Source organism: Penaeus monodon, chromosome 30 (genome assembly GCF_015228065.2).
Source record: "Penaeus monodon isolate SGIC_2016 chromosome 30, NSTDA_Pmon_1, whole genome shotgun sequence".
Lineage (NCBI taxonomy): Eukaryota > Metazoa > Arthropoda > Malacostraca > Decapoda > Penaeidae > Penaeus > Penaeus monodon.
In genome coordinates this window covers 29,579,486-29,579,702 of record NC_051415.1, presented here as the reverse complement: position 1 = coordinate 29,579,702, position 217 = coordinate 29,579,486, and positions in this window count along the sequence as shown.

Below are 217 nucleotides of genomic sequence, written 5' to 3'. Positions count from 1 at the left end.
AACAGATACAACTTGAGTGGCTTTTGCAGCAAGAATGCACCCAGAGGGAGGCAGCAGCGACCTACCAAGAGACCTGCACGGGGCTGTGGCAAAGCTGGCTGCTGCTGAGGTCAGACAGACGAGACGGAGGTAGACAGGGGCGTCATGCTCAGCTCGTGAGTGACAGTCGGAACGTGTCTGACTTGTACATGACGTCAGCACTGGACTGCTGGTGCTG